The sequence below is a fragment of the Armigeres subalbatus genome, chromosome 2 (assembly GCF_024139115.2).
Source record: "Armigeres subalbatus isolate Guangzhou_Male chromosome 2, GZ_Asu_2, whole genome shotgun sequence".
Lineage (NCBI taxonomy): Eukaryota > Metazoa > Arthropoda > Insecta > Diptera > Culicidae > Armigeres > Armigeres subalbatus.
The window spans coordinates 295,224,216-295,243,309 of NC_085140.1; the positions used below are offsets into that span (position 1 = coordinate 295,224,216).

At 38.4% G+C, this 19,094-nt stretch overlaps 1 protein-coding gene across 7 annotated transcripts in view; it reads left to right on the top strand.

Moving 5' to 3' along the window:
- Positions 1–19,094, top strand: part of LOC134212438 (putative uncharacterized protein DDB_G0282133) — a 289,981-nt gene that overhangs the window by 117,970 nt on the left and 152,917 nt on the right. The gene's annotated exons all lie outside the window — the stretch shown is intronic.

Genomic DNA, 19,094 nt, shown 5'->3' on the forward strand with positions numbered 1-19,094 from the left:
TGATTCGTGATACAGTGAACTCTCCCTAACTCGATATTCTGTAACTCGATATTTTCCCTTACTCGATGAAATTCAAAGTCACTTGAATGTAGCATACTGCGTTCCCTCCGTAAGTCGATATCTCCCTTACTCGATATTCTCTAAGTCGAAGTAATTTCCCAATGTATTTTTACCTCGCTAACTCGATGTTGTCTGAAACAGTTACATGCACGATATAATAAGAAGTTAGAATTGAAAAGTGATAAGCGAAGAAGTGAGAATGAGAAGTGGGAAGTGAGAAATGAGAAGTAAGAAGTGAGAAATGAGAAGTGAGATGTGAAAAGTAAGAAATGAGGAGTGAGAAGTGTGAAGTAAGAAGTGATTAGTGGCGATTGAAATATGAAAAGTGAGAAGTTTGAAATGAGAAACTCGAAGTGAGGAGAGAAAAATGACAAGTGAAAAGTACCCGACCAGTATACAGTAACATATTTATATCATATCTTGTTATTCAGTTACAGCAAATTTTTATAACAGCGGTTGTTATAAAACATGTACCATTAGTAGTTAAAATAACAAAAATTGTAACAAAATCTCTTCTAGTTTTCACAAAAATATTACTAAATATGTTATTAATTGAACACAAATATAACTGGATGTGTGACATAAAAAGTAGTGAAAATAGCTTATTCTATAACAAATTATGTTATTGAAAACGTTATGATTATCCATAATGTACGCAATTAACTTTGTCCAGCTGGTTCAACTTTGTATCTAGGTTCAAGTTATACTGGAGGTGGTACCGTTCGTTACAATCATGTTATGATGATCATAAAATTCTTTTTGCTCCATCTTTGACAGAGAATTTATAACAAAATTATTGCAAGTATTGTTATTTGTAACACATATTGATATAATTTGATAAAATGTTGTTATGACTAACTTGTCGGGTAATAAGGAAAAAGTTGGAGGTTAGAAGTGAAAAGAGTTGAGTGAGAAATGAGAAGTCAAAAGTGAGATATAAGAATGTATAAGTGAAAAGTGAGAAGTGAAAAGGGAAAAATGAGAAGTACGAAGCGAGAAGTGAGATGTATGAGGTGAAAAGTAAGAAATCAATAGTTGGAAGTGAAAAGTTTATAGAGAGCAGTGAGATATTTGAAGAAGTTTAAAGAAATTAGAAGAAGTGAAAAATGAGAAGCGAGACGTGAGAAGTGAGAAATGAGAAGTAAGAAGTGAAAAGCAAGAAGGGAAAATTATATGTTAGAAGTGAAAGTAATAAGTGAGAAATGAGAAGTCAGAAATGAGATGTGAGAAGGTAAAAGTGAAAAATGAAAAGTATGGAGTGAGAAGTGAGATGTGTGAAGTGAGAAATGAATAGTGAGAAGTGACAAGTTAAAAGTGAGCAGTGAGAAATTCGAGATAAGAACTGAGTAGTAATAAATTAATAGTGGGAAGTGAGAAGTTAGAAGTGCGACATTTTTAGTGCGAAGTAATACTGAAAAGTGAGATGTGCGAAGTGAGAAATGAATAGCGAAAAGTGCGAAATGAGAAGTGAATAGTGGAGAGAGGGAGGTGAGAAAAGAGAAGTAAGAAGTAAGTAATGGGAAGCGAGGTGTGAGAAGGGTGCAGTAAGAAATGAAAACTGAGAGCCTAGGAACGAACGAGTGAGAAATGATTTTTTTCTGTCTCCTTTTTTATCATCTTCCTTCTCGTGTCTTCCTTCTTATTTATGTCTTATGTCCTTCCACTCACTTCTCACTACTCAACATATCACTTCTCACTACCCAATTATCATATCTCATTGCTCATCCTTTGCTTCTGTTTATCTAACTACTCATATCACACTATCCTCACTTTGCAACTATCACTTCTCACTTCTCACTCCTCACTTCTCATGTCTCACTTCCCACTACTCACATGTCACTGCACATATCACACTACCTAATACTCACTTAAATGTCTCAGTACTCAATTCTCACTAGTCTGTACTCATTTCCAACATCTCATTTCTCACTTCCCAGTTCTCGCTGTTCACTAATCACTCTGAACATCTCACTTGTCAATTCACTTAATAAGGAAACAAATTTAAACTATTCGGCTAAATGGCATTCGGCCAAATATAAATATATTCCGTATCTCGATACCTCCCTAACTCGATGGTCCCTTCAATATCGAGTAAGGGAGAGTTCACTGTATGCAGTGAGATGCATTTGAAACTCCTCTGCGTCGAACGAACCCCCAAGATTTTTTTTTGTGTTTTACATTTAGGTTATTTGTCCAATAATAGGAGTTTTAGTAAAACTCATGTAATAATTATGTAATTCTAAGAAATTCACCAGAAGAATTAAAATATCCAAACCTCTGATAATAAAGTTTTTTCTACACTTCCGGAAATAATTATAACGCATTCGCTAATTTCCATACAAAAGGTCATGTTTGAAAATCAAAATTTTGATTTCTAGCGATGAAATTGAGAACATTTTTGGCAGCCCAGCCTAAAATGACTTAAATTTTGAAATAACGATTGTTTTTTGTATGCATTTTTTTTCTGAATAATAAGATTGATTACTTTTGACAAATATCGAATTGTTTTGAAAGATGCCTTATCGGTCTTCTTGGAAAGTACTTGTGATTTTTATGATTGGGTGATTTTTAATTTATGAACCGTCACTTTCAAGTTTAATTTGATTATACATATGTCAGGAAATGAGACGCAGCCTAAGCAGTTCATTGTTTCTCGGGAATTTGAGGAGTTGCGGGTTTCCTTTTCCGGACTCCAGGAAGTTTATTGAGAAATCAATCAGAAATTGCATTATGAATTTTTCTTAAAGTTTAGAAATTTTTAGGGATGTGAACAAGAAATTCCATCACGAATTTCTTAAGGAACTTCTTCAATAAATCCTTCAGGACAGACTTGCTTTATGAAATCTTAAGGTCACTCCTGACAGAATCCAAGTTTCAAAGTGCTCGCGTTTTCGGGGGCACACCACTCGATACGGAGGCGGAGGACAACTGTCATTTTTGTTTATTCAGCTTTGCTTCGTCGCAGCATGCGTGAAAAATAGAAATGACAGTTGTGCGTTGCTTCCGTAACGAGTGGTGTGCCCCCGAAAACGCGAGCACTTTGAAACATGGATTCTGTCAGGAGTGACCTTAAAAGAATTCTTTCGAATAATTTCACAAAAAAAATCTATCGCGACTTTCGTGGTGGAAATACCAAGAAAAGAACAAAAAACTAGCGTTCGAAAAGAATTTTTGTTGCCGGGAGAACTTCAAATATATAATTTCCTAAGGAAATTGCATTCCAGAGGAATTCCTGAAGGAATTACTGCAGAACTCCAAAACTATTTTCCTGGGGCTACTTGTAGTAATGTTTTGAGAAATTTCAGGATTAATTTCTGGAGGAATTTGCAATTGAATTTCCATGAGTATATATACCTAGAATAACCTTCAGAGATATTTCCAGAAGACTTCCTAGGGTGGGATGAGTTGCGTTAGAAATTCTATATCAGATTCGAAAGGAGTTCAGTGGAAATTTCTGGAGAGTTTTGTGAAGTAAGTTATGGAAAGTTCTTGGACGAATCAGAATTTCAGAAGAAAAATCAAAACTTCCGGCCGAAATCCTGAACTTCTAGACGAAACTCTGGAGGAACTTTCGTAAGAAATCCTGGGAGAACTTCCAGATGACATCCTGGAGGAACTTCCGGACGAAATACTGGAGGAACTTCTGGACGAAATCCTGGAGGAACCTCCGGACAAAATCCTGGGGAACTCCTGAACGAAATTCTGGAGGAACTTCCGGACGAAATGCTGGAGGAACTTCCGGATGACATCCTTTAGAAACTTCCGGACGAAATCTGGAGGAATTTCCGGACGACATCCTAAAAATACTTCCGGACGACCCCCTGGATGAAGTTTCAGACTTTCAAAAGAAACCTCCGGACGAAATACTGGAGGAACTGCCAATCGAAATTTTGGAGGAACTTCCGGAGGAAATCCTGGAGGAACTTTCGGAATAATTTCTGGAGATACTTTCGAAGAAATTTCTAGAGGAATTACTTTATGAACTTTCCATGTTGTAGGACAAAAGTTCGTGGGAATTTCTGAAAAAATGTTGACGCTTGAGATTCGGCTTTATTTTATACGAAAATAGAGATTTTCAAAATGTAATTTATTTTTTCATCAAAAGCTAAAGAAGCCTTTTTTTTTCAATAAAAACATTAACAACAGACTTTCTATCTGTGTGTAATCTAATACTATGAATAAAAACAACATTGATTGTTAAATTGACCTATTTGACCTATTTTACCCCGGCATTTTTTGATTACCAGATGAATAGACCAGATGAATTTGATTACCAGATGAATAGAAGAATTTTATCACTATTCTACTTGTACGGGTCCCAGAATTAGAAAAACATGTTGGTATTTGTCATGTGATTTTCCTATCCGGAGTTATTCGGTGGGTCACTGGGTCAGATGCAGTAAATTTGACCACAACTTCCTTTTTTGGCGTAAAGGTCCAACAAAATGACGCTTTTTCGGCCCTATCCAAACCATTTCGGTAGATTTGTATATAGTGATTATATCAGAACCAAAAATCATTGTGACATCTGTTCCCGAAATGACCAACAAGAGGATTCTTCGAAGTGACCCTTTGGAAACAGGCCTCAAAATGTCCAGTTCAAGATTTTCGCTCCATATTAGCAGTATAGGTATCAAACTTCAGCATTTTGCAAGACTAGTGGAATTGTGACGTTCAAATATGATTCTGGAGATATTGACCATACTACGATATCCCCAAGGCTTTTGGAGGAGCCCCCCAAAATGTAAATTGGAAAAATCCGGTAATTTGAAAACGGAAATTGAGTGGCCACCCTGATTGGAATCCCGGGAAGATTTCAAATGGAATTCTGATAGGATTACGAATGGAATTCTGACATGATTTCATTTGGAATTCGGGAGGTTTTCGGATGGAGTCCCTACTGAATCTTGATTCAGATAGAATTTTGAGTGGAATTGCAAGAGAATTCTGAGGGGAATCCCGACAGGTTTTTAATGAAACCCTCATTCTGAGTGGAATTTTGACCGGATTCATAGTATTGGAATCCCTACAGTGTTCAAATTAAAATTCCGACCTGATTCCGATTGGAATTACGACGAATTTCTAAGTAGAATCTCGACAGGATTCCGCCATGGCTGCAGGGTGTCCATCCAGTCGGGAAAAGCAGGAAAAAAACGGGAATCGGACCCGACCCGTAAGTCGCTCAAACTTTGTTTTCACCTTTCAGTAATAATGATTGAAAATGGTATGAAATAAAGTTTCTCAAAGTGGTGGGTCGCGACCCCCAATCTTTGGGAAGCTGCATATGGTATGAAAAGTATAAGACCTAAAGTTCCAGAATTATAGTTCTGTGTCTTTTATTCTTACAAATTAAGCTTAAAATAAATAAGGCTTAAAATAATAGTGATAGGAGGCCCTCCTTAGCCGTGCGGTAAAATGCGCGGCTACAAAGCAAGACCATGCTGGAGGTGGCTGGGTTCGATTCCCGGTGCCGGTCTAGGCAATTTTCGGATTGGAAATTGTCTCGACTTCCCTGGGCATAAAAGTATCATCGTGCTAGCCTCATGATATACAAATGCAAAAATGGTAACTTGGCTTAGAAACCTCGCAGTTAATAACTGTGGAAGTGCTTAATGAACACTAAGCTGAGAGGCGGCTCTGTCCCAGTGTGGGGATGTAATGCCAATAAGAAAAAGAAGAATAGTGATAGATAAAAAGTTAGTATGAATAGTCCTCCTGACCTCCTGGTTTTTTTTTTTTTTTCAAAATAACCAAAATTTAAGTTTCGATTGTTTTCTAAGCTAAATACTATTTGTAAGTCATGTCGATGTTTTATTATTTGATTAGGTGGATTACATTGCTCTAACATCTATTTTATTTTCTTTGAGATGTTTGTCGTAAATTTTTGAACGCCCAATCCACTACACAGGATTCTGTTTTTACACGATTTTTTTTCGCTCGTATTTTTGATCGTGTGACTTAAATTTACCACCAAACTCTTCGCAACATGTTTCAAAAAATCCAGAATAAATCAAAGAAAAATCACATGGTAATTAATATGCGTTAAACATTTAGGATTAGTGAAAAATTGAGAAAATGTAAATCGTGCAAAAACAGAATCCAGTGTACTTATAAACAAGTGAATCACACCATAAATTAAAAGATCTTCATCCTGGGCCTGAACTAGTTGCTAGAAATTAATGAGGATTTTTTTCGAGGAACCTTGAAGAGCAAGGCATTTTCAAGAGTTTCTAATGAAGCTTATTGATAAATATCTTTCAAAGTTTCGAATTGATGATAAATCATTTCAGATGATTTTTTCATGAAAGCCGATTAATCTAAGAGGAATAAGAAAGACTCATGAGAAGACTGTGCGTTAACTTGAGCAGCTTTCAAACTATTTTTGAATAATTTTGTTCAAAAAAATTTTGGTAGTTGATAAAATTGAAATTAATTTGAATTATTTGAGATTTTTTTTAATCGAACATATTTATCTAATTTTTTGCAAAGAAAATAAAAAATAGGTTCCATAACTTTGAAAATTCTAATATTGCAATATTGGATGAAAATGTTCAAACATTAAATTAAACATTAAAACAGAATAATCCACCTAGCGGTGATGGCGCCTTTCTCGCGCAAAAAGGTAATAAATGTAGCCTTTACGCTTACACCTCGATGATGTACAAGAAAGGCAAAACAGTTACACCGTCTATTGTTATGATAGAAAATTTACACTAGTAGACGACAGATGGCTCTGCCAAAAGTTTCTCGAATTTCCTATATTCGAATTTTGACTTTCGGACAATTTCATAGTACTATGAAACTGAACGAAGAGCATACTTACGCCTAAATGCATGCAACACGAGCATCTTTATAGTACGATGAAACTCTTAATGGGAGCAAGCCATGGATAAACTTTAAAAATATTCATAGATGCAAGGCATTTTTCATAACACATTATTGTTCTATGTGACTATGTCTCATCACTATTTTAATATTATCTATTTTTTGCAATTTGCAATTATTATGAAATTCAATAGTGATCAACAGCGTTTTAGTCTCTGGCGGATGCAACTTGTTGCAAGAAAATCGGTTAAGAGTTTCTATGTGAAAATTTGGCTAATGTTTTTTATGGCATTTTGTGCACACACACACGCACACACATACACACACACATACGCACACACGGACAGACAGACATTTGTTCAGTTCATCGAGCTGAGTCGAATGGTATATAACACTATGGGTCTCCGGGACTTTTATCAAAAGTTCGAATTTGGAGTGAAATGATAGCCTTTCGGTACAACTTAGTTGTACGAGAAAGGCAAAAATCAAAATTTTAACACACTTGGGCAGTGAAAACAAAAATTTTGGCCTTAGAGGGTTAAAGAACATTGTCAATAAAATTCTGATGCAATTCCAATGGATCCTAGAGTTATTTTCAGCAGATTTTCTGAGAGTAATCCTGTTTCGAGTAATTGAGAATGAAATCTAAGCCTAAGATACTCCAAGAAGAAAATGTGTTTCGGCTTTTTCTGTTCTATCTGGAACTTCTTGAATTAATTGACCTTCCCCGTCAAAAATTGTATCTCGTATTATTGGCTCAGTCGATTTTTGCCTTATTTAAGGTCATCCTTCCCAAAGAACCCATATTTTTGAAGCCTCTAACTATTTTTAAAAACTAAAACATTAACCGAAAAAGTGCTGCACGTGTGAACCGGCCTGAAAAAATCACCCGATGTTCGTTCAAATTCGGGCCAATCTTTAAAAAAAACAGCACTTTTTCGATTTTTGTTTCGAATTTTTTAAATACTTAGAAGCATAAAAAAATATGGGTTCTTTGGGAAAGTTGACTTTAAATTAAAAAAAAATTGATTCAATTCATGAAGGAAATAAAAAAATCTGAAGAAATTTTCGAAACAAATTCATTCACTAATTTCTTCGTACACTCAAAATCTCAAAACTCATAGACTATTCAAACTCAGCACCCAAAAAAATCATTGATGAGTTGAATCATCCATTTGAATCATCGTAGGTTTTCTTTTGTTCTTAACAGTGAATTAACGTTCAACACATAGAACAATGGATACTGTTGCGTGTGTAAACAATAAATTACCCCCAAATTCATTTTAAACACTTTTTGAAGCGAAATGATTTTTTGTGAAATGAGTGAAAAGTGGTTCTCCCTGCATCTCTTAGACTTCTCCAAAAAAAATCTTCGGGCATTGCTTCAAGATTTCCTTCAGAAATTCCCCCAAAGATTTGTTGCAAAAATCCTCCGGAAACAACTTCGGAAATAAATCTGAATATCGTTCGTTCAAAATCGGGCCAATCTTAAAAAAAACAGCACTTTTTCGATTTTTGTTTCGAATTTTTTCAATACTTAGAGGCATCAAAAAATATGGGTTCTTTAGGAAAGTTGACTTTAAATAAGCCATTGATTGAGCGGAAAAAAATTGACGGAATGGTCAATTAATTGATTGTCTTTATTTAAGAAACTGGCTCATCTATGGAAATTCTCTGTTCTAGAATTAGAATCCACAAGAAATTATTGTGGAATCAAATTCATGAGACAAAACTGGAATTGATTAACGCTGAACGGGCCTAAGCGCTTCCTAATCCTTCCTCTTATAGAGCAAACATAAAAATTAGCTGATTTCTTGTTTAGATCCGCAATATGATATTTTAGTATCAGTTCCTAAAACCGGGAATACAACGGGAATCTGAAAATCAATTTGGAATGAACACCCTGCATGGCTCCGTGTGCAATTTTGACAGAAACCTGAATGAAATTTTCTGATTCTGACAGAATTCCGAGTGGAATTTTGACGCGATTTTTTGTGGAATCCCAACAAAACTCTGAGTGGAATCCCGACAGGAATACCATTCTAACTGGATTCCGAAGGAAATCTCGACACTATTCAAAGTGAAATCCCAGCAGGGTTTCGAGTGGAATTCTGGCAGAAATCTGAGTCTAATCCTTACAGGATTCGGAATGGAATTTCAAATGCCGCCAGAATTGGGAATGGAATTCCTTCAGGATTCCGAGTGGTAATCCGAGTGGGTTCCGGGCGGGTATCGCGACATTATTCCTAGTCAAATCCCAGCAGGATTCCGAGTAGGATCCCGACAGGATTCCGAGTAGAATTCCCACAGAAATACCAATTGATTTTTTGCAAGATTCTGAGTGGAATCCTGTTATGCTTCCAAGAAGAATTTCGACAGAAATCTGTGTGGAATTTCGACAGGTTTCCGAATAGAATCGTGAAAGGATTGTGAGTAAAATTTTGAGAGTATTCCAAGTGAAATCCCATAATGATTCCGAGTGGTTAATCGATTGGACTCTGAGTACAATTCCGACAAGATTCCTAATGTAATTTTGCTACCCTTTTGACGTTTTTATTCACAGTGTAATTAGAGATAAATTGTAAAATCGATGCAATTATCCAAATATCCTTAATGATGAAACACAAAATGAATTAATTTCCATATTCTGTTCCATATTCATAACGTCGTGAAATCGTCACGATTTGACAGTTGTGGGAGTGCCTAATCAAATTTTAAGTTTTTCTCATACAAATTCCTATAGAAACATAAATTGCTTTCTCGACAATCCAAAGTCGCAACATAATTGCCTGAAATTCTGCAAGGACCCCTACATTATCGAAAAGATGCTAATATACGTATGGGACTTCGAATGTTCGATTTGAAATTGGAACTTCCCTAGTGGGCACATTGTATTCGCGGCATTTCTGCAATATCTGCCATTCGGCGAACAGCTCTGGTCCGTGGTAGAGCGTTTGCCCATGAATACCGCCTGGTAGTGCCCCTCGAACTTTCTTGAAATTGGTGCTAGTCGACGGCATAAACTGCGAATAACCAGTATACTGATTCCAATTGGCCCAGGTTGAAGAATATTGAATGAACTAGTTTCGAAATTAATCCCGGTATTCCCGTATATATGTAGTTTCTAATCGTGCCAAATATAAACCTGGAAATTTTCATGTTACATGTAATCATCGATATAACGTACACTCAATATAACGTCTTTCGATATAGCGCACATCTTCCCCCGTTATAACGTACACTTTGAAAAATAGCTTCAATTTGGATGATATTGAGTTAATGACAAATGTCTAGTTGATATTAGTCAAAGTCAGAATTGTTTTCAAAGCTAAGTCAGCCAATTTCTAGTTAAGTATTGATACTGTACTGGTATGTGTACCAGATTATTTTTAAATGAATTCTAGAAGAAGTTCCTGGAGGAGCTCCAAAAATAATTTCTAGCGAATTTTGTGGAGAAATTCCTGTAGGAAATTCTAAAATAGTTAAAAAAAAAAAAATCCGTGTCAATCATTAAAAAAAAATTGATTCATGAAAAATGAAAAATTCATGAAGGAAATAAAAAAATCTGAAGAAATTTTCGAAACAAATTCATTCACTAATTTCTTCGTACACTCAAAATCTCAAAACTCATGGACTATTCAAACTCAGCACCTAAAAAAATCATTGATGAGTTGAATCATCCATTTGAATCATCGTAGGTTTTCTTTTGTTCTCCAGCGTGAAATAACAGTAAATTAACGTTCAACACATAGATCAATGGATACTATTGCGTGTGTAAACAATAAATTACTTCCAAATTCATTTTAAACACTTTTTGAAGCGAAATGATTTTTTGTGAAATGAGTGAAAAGTGGTTCTCCCTGCATCTCTTAGACTTCTCCAAAAAAATCTTCGGGCATTGCTTCAAGATTTCCTTGAGAGAGAAATTTCCCCAAAGATTTGTTGCAAAAATCCTCCGGAAACAACTTCGGAAATAAATCTGAATATCATTTTAAAATTCCTCCTCAATGTTGCTTCGAAAATTGGAAAAACGAATTTTAAGAATTACTCAGGAGTTCCTTCGGAATTCAAACTTTCTCCTGAAATTCTTTCGGAAATTCTTCGAATCATTCATTTTGAAATATATTCACGAATTCATTTTAAACATTCTCCGGAAATACCTTCCGAAACTCCTTTAGAAATGAACGTAAAATTTTTTAGTAATTCTTTCGGATATTCCTTCGAAAATTCCTTTGGAGATTCGTTCTGGAATTCCTTTACAAATTCCCTCGGAAAATAATTAAGGTTTTTAAAATTCGCGTAGAAATTTCTTCGGAAGTTGCTTTAGATTTTTTTTGCCTTTCTCGTACAACAAAGTTGTACCGAAAGGCTATCATTTCACTCTGAAAACGAACTTTTTACAGGAACATCTGATAGTAAAGTTTCTTTCTTTCCATTCGACTCAGTTTGATGAATCGAGGTGATGTCTGTGTGTGTGTATGTATGTGTGTGTGTATGTTTGTGTGTCTGTATGGTCACTTTTTCAACCTCAAAAACTCACACGATTTTCATGTACTTAGACTCAACTGATTTTATCGCAACAAGTTGCATTCCGCAGAGCCACTCTTCTAATTACATGCTATTTAATTTCATCAAGATTGATTAATGCGTTCGCAGCTGATAAGGAAAATGGTTAAGGCAGATTTCCATTTTTTCCCATATAATCGGGACTACGAGCATTGAGCAGCTACCATGCTATAATATAAATTACGTTCACGCTAAAAATGAACTACTCAAAATTGAGTCGAATCCGACTCATTTTCATTAAAAACGGGACAACTCAAAATTTGAGTAACAGATACTACTTCAATAAAATGATGATTGCACTTAAACTAGGAGTCTGTTTGTCGTAAAATGCACTTAGATAGATAGATAAACTTGATTCGCATCTGTCGTATTAAAAATTGATGGAAGGCCAAGCTTAACTTTTGCGAAATCATTATTTTGTTGAAGTAGTATATATTACTCAAATTTTGAGTTGTCCCGTTTTTAATGAAAATGAGTCGGATTCGACTCAATTTTGAGTAGTTCATTTTTAGCGTGTTCGCTCGATGGGTTAGAAACCTCGCTACGGCAATATCGTTAACGCTAACGCAACGAGCAAAGCTTTTCAAAGCTTGCAATGTGGAACGTGTTGAACACGAAAACTAATCGACGAACAACGTACGCGCTTTTAAGTGTAGAGCCGACTCGATGATGTTTATTGCCATTATACTTTATCGGAGCATTCGCACCAACACAGTTGTAAGTTTCATCGTTGGCAACAGAAATTGCACTCGATAACGACACGATTAACTGCTGGTTCGTACGCTCGTGGCCATGGTGGTGTTTGCGTTTGTTTTGTGTCATACATTGGAAGGGGAAAAAGAGGGGTTTCATTGATGCTTCAACATGCTGTTTGGTTTGTGTGGTGTGGTATGATGGGTGGTGTGGAGTTATGGTGAAGTTTGGGTGATTTCAAGGGCAAATTTGAATATAGTTTTCGTTTTATACATCTCCTTATTTCCATATTATATTATGTATGCGGTTTTGTTTGTCTTCTATTTATATTTAGGAATCGTTCAAAAATGGTATCGGGGCCAAGATTTTTTTATGTATACAGGTTATCCGACTTGTCAATATCCCCAACTCAGCCATCTTGGATTTTTGTATGGAATTTATGCTCGTTTGTTTACTGTTGAGGTCGAAATACGTATCTGTCAGGATACAATTAAGTGGTGGAATTCAATGGGATTGTTTAAACTCGTCTTATGACAGGTGAAAACATTCCACTAAAAAGCTCAAAATAATTTTCTTAAGAAAAATAAGACAAATAAGACAAATGAGAAAAATAAGACAAATGAGATAGATAAGACAAATAAAATAAGTTCCTCCTGGATTTCCTCTGGAAGTTTCTACGGGAATACCTACGGGAGTTCGTAAGGAAGTTCCTCCAGGAATTCCTTCCGCCTGGAATTCCTTCGGAAGTTCCTCCAAGAATTCCTTCGGAAGTTTCTCCTGGAATTCCTTCGGAAGTTCCTCCAGGAATTCCTTCGGAAGTTCTTTCAGGAATTCCTTCGAAAGTCCCTCCAGGAATTCCTTCGGAAGTTCCTCCAAGAATTCCTTCGGAAGTTTCTCCAGCAATTCATTCAAAAGTTCCTCCAGGAATTCCTTCGAAAGTTCTTCCGGGAATTCCTTCGAAAGTTTCTCCAGGAATTTCTTCGGAAGTTCCTCCAGGAATTCCTTCGGAAGTTCCTCCAAGAATTCCTTCGGAAGTTCCTCCAAGAATTCCTTCGGAAGTTCCTCCAGGAATTCCTTCGGAAATTGCTTCAGGAATTCCTTCGGAAGTTCCTCTAGGAATTCCTTCGGAAGTTCCTCCAGGAGTTCCTTCGAAAATTCCTCCAGAAGTTCCTTCGGAAGTTCCTCGCAAAATTCCTTCGGAAGTTCCTAGGGGAAATCCTCCGGATGTTCCTAGAGGAACTTTCGAAGAAATTCCTGGAGGAACTTCCGAAGGAATTCCTGGAGGAACTTCCGAAAGAATTCCTGGAGGAACTTCCAAAGGAGTTCTTGAAAGAACTTCTGAAGGAATTCCTGGAGGAACTTCCGAAAAAATTCCTGGAGGAACTTCCGAAAGAATTCCTGGAGGAACTTCCGAAAGAATTCCTGGAGGAACTTCCGAAGGAATTCCTGGAGGAACTTCCGAAGGAATTCCTGGAGGATCTTCCGAAGGAATACCTGGAGGATCTTCCGAAGGAATTACTGGAGGATCTTCCGAAGGAATTCCTGGAGGAACTTCCAAAGGAATTCTTGAAAGAACTTCCGAAACAATTCCTGGCGGAACTTCCGAAGGAATTCCTGGAGGAGCTTTCGGAGGAATTGCTGGAGGAACTTCCGGAGGAATTGCTGGAGGAACTTCCGGAGGAATTCCTGGAGGAACTTCCGGAGGAATTCCTGGAGGAACTTCCGTAGGAATTCCTGGAGGAACTTCCGGAGGAATATCTTAAGGGACTTCCGTAAGAATTTGTTTTATTTGTCTTATTTGTTTTTTTTTGTCTTATTTGTCTTATTCAGATTATTTGCCTTATTTGTCTTATTTGTTATCAATTTTTTATCTCAGCCGTTTTCAACCTAGGGTACATGTACCCCTGGGGGTACCTTTGCCGGCCCCAGGGGGTACCTCGGACCAAAATGCGTAATGGCGGATGTATTACAATTCCAGTAAAACTTATTGATATTGTTTTAATATTTATGTATTTTTAGATTTCAAAACTTTGTATTGTATTATGCATGGCGGTCAGCAAATTAAAACCTATTGAATCCTGCCCACTACAACCTGCATAGTGTATGATGATCTGGGCAACAAAAGATTAAAAGAACAAAAATTTTAAATTAAATCTAAAACTAAGAGGTCTGAAAACCTCCATTTCCTCCTGAGGCGTGAAGGCTCAGTAACTTTGTTGATTACTCGTAAGCTTGGAACCCTCCTTTCAAGAGGCTCGGAAGCCTCCTTTCAAGAGGCTCGGAAGCCTCCTTTCAAGAGGCTCGGAAGCCTCCTTTCAAGAGGCTCGGAAGCCTCCTTTCAAGAGGCTCGGAAGCCTCCTTTCAAGAGGCTCGGAAGCCTCCTTTCAAGAGGCTTGGGAGCCTCCTTTCAAGAGGCTCGGAAGCCTCATTTCAAGAGGCCCGGAAGCCTCCTTTCAAGAGGCTCGGAAGCCTCCTTTCAAGAGGCTCGGAAGCCTCCTTACAAGAGGCTCGGAAGCCTCCTTTCAAGAGGCTCGGAAGCCTCCTTTCAAGAGGCTCGGAAGCCTCCTTTCAAGAGGCTCGGAAGCCTCCTTACAAGAGGCTCGGAAGCCTCCTTTCAAGAGGCTCGGAAGCCTCCTTTCAAGAGGCTCGGAAGCCTCCTTTCAAGAGGCACGGAACCCTCCTTTCAAGAGGCTCGGAAGCCTCCTTTCAAGAGGCTCGGAAGCCTCCTTTCAAGAGGCTCGGAAGCCTCCTTTCAAGAGGCTCGGAAGCCTCCTTTCAAGAGGCTCGGAAGCCTCCTTTCAAGAGGCTCGGAAGCCTCCTTTCAAGAGGCTCGCAAGCCTCCTTTCAAGATGGTCGGAAGCCTCCTTTCAAGAGGCTCGGAAGCTTCTTTTCAAGAGGCTCGGAAGCTTCTTTTCAAGAGGCTCGGAAGCCTCCTTTCAAGAGGCTCGGAAACCTTCTTTCAAGAAGCTTGGAAACCTCCTTTCAAGAGGTAACGGAAGCCTCCTTTCAAGAGGCTCGGAAGCCTCCTTTCAAGAGGCCTGGAAGCCTCCTTTCAAGAGGCCTGGAAGCCTCCTTTCAAGAGGCTCGGAAGCCTCCTTTCAAGAGGCTCGGAAGCCTCCTTTCAAGAGGCTCGGAAGCCTCCTTTCAAGAGGCTCGGAAGCCTCCTTTCAAGAGGCTCGGAAGCCTCCTTTCAAGAGGCTCGGAAGCCTCCTTTCAAGAGGCTCGGAAGCCTCCTTTCAAGAGGCTCGCAAGCCTCCTTTCAAGATGCTCGGAAGCCTCCTTTCAAGAGGCTCGGAAGCCTCCTTTCAAGAGGCTCGGAAGCCTCCTTTCAAGAGGCTCGCAAGCCTCCTTTCAAGAGACTCGGAAGCCTCCTTTCAAGAGGCTCGGAAGCTTCCTTTCAAGAGGCTCGGAAGCCTCCTTTCAAGAGGCTCGGAAACCTTCTTTCAAGAAGCTTGGAAACCTCCTTTCAAGAGGTAACGGAAGCCTCCTTTCAAGAGGCTCGGAAGCCTCCTTTCAAGAGGCTCGGAAGCCTCCTTTCAAGAGGCTCGGAAGCCTCCTTTCAAGAGGCTCGGAGCCTCCTTTCAAGAGGCTCGGAAGCCTCCTTTCAAGAGGCTCGGAAGCCTCCTTTCAAGAGGCTCGGAAGCCTCCTTTCAAGAGGCTCGGAAGCCTCCTTTCAAGAGGCTCGGAAGCCTCCTTTCAAGAGGCTCGGAAGCCTCCTTTCAAGAGGCTCGGAAGCCTCCTTTCAAGAGGCTCGGAAGCCTCCTTTCAAGAGGCTCGGAAGCCTCCTTTCAAGAGGCTCGGAAGCCTCCTTTCAAGAGGCTCGGAAGCCTCTTTTCAAGAGGCTTGGAAACCTCCTTTCAAGAGGTATTGGAGCCTCCTTACAAGCTTACTTTGAAGAAGTTCGGAAGCCTCCAAAGGTCATCAAAGTCTTAGGGATGATTCAAATATGACGTCCATTACTTTTTGAGATTTCTAGACCCCCTCTCCCCTTTCTGTCTCGCTTTTTTGTATACCTAGTATATGCACTGTCTCAAAATCTTAGACCCCCTCCCCCTCTAAAACCTGTGACATCATTATTGAACGACCCCTTATAGAAAGCTTGATGTGTAAATTTAATTTGAATAGACCAATGCAAGATCTTGACTTAACCTCACTTATTTGACAGTTCACAGAGCTTGTTTACAAGGTGTTAGAATTAAAATCGATCAGCCGGAAATAAAAATCCGTAATTTTCGCTCAAAATCATTTTGATCCGAATATTCTAGTGATATGCTTTAATTCCTACCATAAATCAATCACGAAAGACATCAATATTCTTAATTAATCGCAAAGCAGTTTTTCCGGAAGCTGCTCCAGAGACTAAGTCCCTGTAAACAAGCTCTGTGAACTGTCAACCTACGTCATCTTGCACTGGTCTATAGCAAAGTTTTACAGAATAACGAAGATTTCATATAACATTTTGAAGAGCCATGAGTTAATTTTCAGGTCCGTTTTCCATATATCTTATGAGGTTATTTTCATTACAACAAAAAGCAATAGGGGGTACCTCAATGGATGTAAAAATTCGAAGGGGTACCTATCAAGGAAAAGGTTGAGAACTGCTGGTTTATCTCAATTCATTCCTATGTTTGATTTCAATTTATATATTTGGTATCTTCGTGTTCACAAATAGAAATACGCTTTTTTCTTGTGTCACGCTAGATACAAAGTTGACGGACTTTCTATCCTATCATCGCTCCTTTCCTGCCGTGCGCCACAAGAAAATATGCTGTTGGCTGCTTTCCCGAAATGGTAGCTTTTGTATGGAATTTGGAAAACTTGGTTGAAGTAAAAAACCCAGATTAATCCACCTAGCGGTGATGGTGCCTTTCTCGTTTTTTTTTTTCGAGTGAGTAATTTCTACGCACTTTTGGTATGAAAAAAAAGTATTTTGACTATAACTTCTGAGCCCATAGTCCGATCCGGCCAATTCTCAATAGGAAACAATAGGACAATAGGATGTTGTGTCGAATGCAACTTGTTGCGAGCAAATCGGTGCCAAAAAAAGAGTGAGAAATTTTTTATGTAAAAAAATATATTTTGACCATAATTCCGAATCTCATAGTCCGATCCGCCCAATTTTCAATAGGAAACAATGTGATAGGATTCTGCGTCGAATGCAACTTGTTGCGAGCAAATCGGTTGAGGATAAGTGCCCGAAAAATGAGTGACATTTTTTACGCGATTTTTTCGTAAAAATTTGTATTTTGGCCATAACTTTCGATCCCATAGTCCTGGCCAATTTCAAATAGGAACCAATGGGACAGAATTCTGCGTCGAATGCAATTTGTTGCGAGCAAATCGGTTAAGGGTAAGTGCCCGAAAAATGAGTGACATTTTTTTACTCAGTTTTTCAATAAAAGAGGGGTATTTTGGCCATAACTTCCGAGCCCATAGCCCGATCTGACCAATTTCCAATAGGAAACAATGGTAGAGTATCCTGCGTCGAATGCAATTTGTTGCGAATAAATCGGTTGAGGATAAGTACCTGAAAAATGAGTGACATTTTTTTTGGGTGGGTGCGCACAGACACACACACACACACACACACACACACACACACACACACACACACACACACACACACACACACACACACACACACACACACACACACACACACACACACACACACACACACACACACACACACACACACACACACACACACACACACACACACACACACACACACACACACACACACACACACACACACACACACACACACACACACACACACACACACACACACACACACACACACACACACACACACACACACACACACACACACACACACACACACACACACACACACACACACACACACACACACACACACACACACACACACACACACACACACACACACACACACACACACACACACACACACACACACACACACACACACACACACACACACACACACACACACACACACACACACACACACACACACACACACACACACACACACACACACACACACACACACACACACACACACACACACACACACACACACACACACACACACACACACACACACACACACACACACACACACACACACACACACACACACACACACACACACACACACACAGACATCACCTCAATTCGTCGAGCTGAGTCGATCGGTATATAACACTATGGGTCTCCGGGCCTTCTATAAAAAGTTTGTTTTTGGAGCGATCATATAGCCTTTACATATACTTAGTATACGAGAAAGGCAAAAAGCTTCCTTCAAAATTTAATGCGGTCACATATACTTTTTATCACATCAAAATGATCGTTGGAAAATTTCAAAACTTTTGTCAGTTGGGTTTTGCGAAATTCGGTTCCTTTATGCCTCAAATCATCGGAGAGAGGTACTGACAAGCGAAAATTTCAGTTGTACAAAAGTTAAGTATTTAGAGCTTAATTCATATTTGGGAAATAGCAGGCCCACGAATTTTTTTAGGAATAAATTTCAAAGAGATTGTCAGTTGGGATAAGCGAAATTCGTTCCCAATTCTATATCGGGAGATAGCTTCCCTTAGACCTTAAAAACTAGCAGAGCATGATTTTTATTAAATATTTGTATCGGACATGTTGGCGTATAAATTTCAATGAAAATATTCAATTTGGTCTCGCTAATAAAGACATAATCATTTCCACTTAAAAATCAAACAGATTAATTTCAAAAGTATAAACACTCACTCGGATTTTTGTGAATTTCACCGCAAATTCGACAGTTAAACTTTTCGCTAATTATTACACAAATTTTCTGTAATTTTTCTCATTATGTTTATTTTTCAAAAAGTGTCTCATTGCCGAAAACCAGTATTACACCCAATTTGTTTTATCAAAAAGGGGACTGGTAACGGAAGCGTTAGTTAATCGTAATATTTTAAGGCGATGTT